This window comes from Notothenia coriiceps, unplaced genomic scaffold (assembly GCF_000735185.1).
Source record: "Notothenia coriiceps isolate Sejong01 unplaced genomic scaffold, NC01 NC01_scaffold00006382, whole genome shotgun sequence".
Taxonomy (NCBI): Eukaryota; Metazoa; Chordata; class Actinopteri; order Perciformes; family Nototheniidae; genus Notothenia; species Notothenia coriiceps.
The window spans coordinates 1,851-2,423 of NW_011339083.1; positions in this window are offsets into that span (position 1 = coordinate 1,851).

Genomic DNA, 573 nt, shown 5'->3' on the forward strand with positions numbered 1-573 from the left:
TATATTATTTCAGACTCAGTATTTACATTCTTATATTCAAAGAAAATCCATAATATCTTTAAAAACTAAAAGTCCTTTTATATCAGCTGTGCACAATTATGGTGTAAATATAACCTATCTATGAATTAGATCAAATGTAAAAGTCAGCCAAATTAGTGTTGATACTGAAAGGAGATGTATTGTGTGAAGAGAAATTGAAGATGTTCTTTAATTGTTGATATATTTATGATCCACGTCAAGTATTCAGTTTCGGCGGCATTTCTTCCAGTTTTTCCAAAGGTCTTCTCATCAGGGCTCTATAAATAAAAAACTACGGCAGATCTGTAATATGTAATGCAGCCGAACCGTGTATTACAATGCCGTTAAGTGATGACTTTCAAAGAGAAAAGCAAGAACACTCGGAATTAAGCATTATTTTTTTTATGTTTTTCCGATTTCATATCATATAAACACCAAATCCCAACATGCATTGCGGCTAAAACATCCAATCAGCGAGCTTAAACCATAGCTGAGGATCTTGGGTAATCGCTCGAAATGCCTACGTCTTTTTCCGGTTATTTTTATTTTGAAATT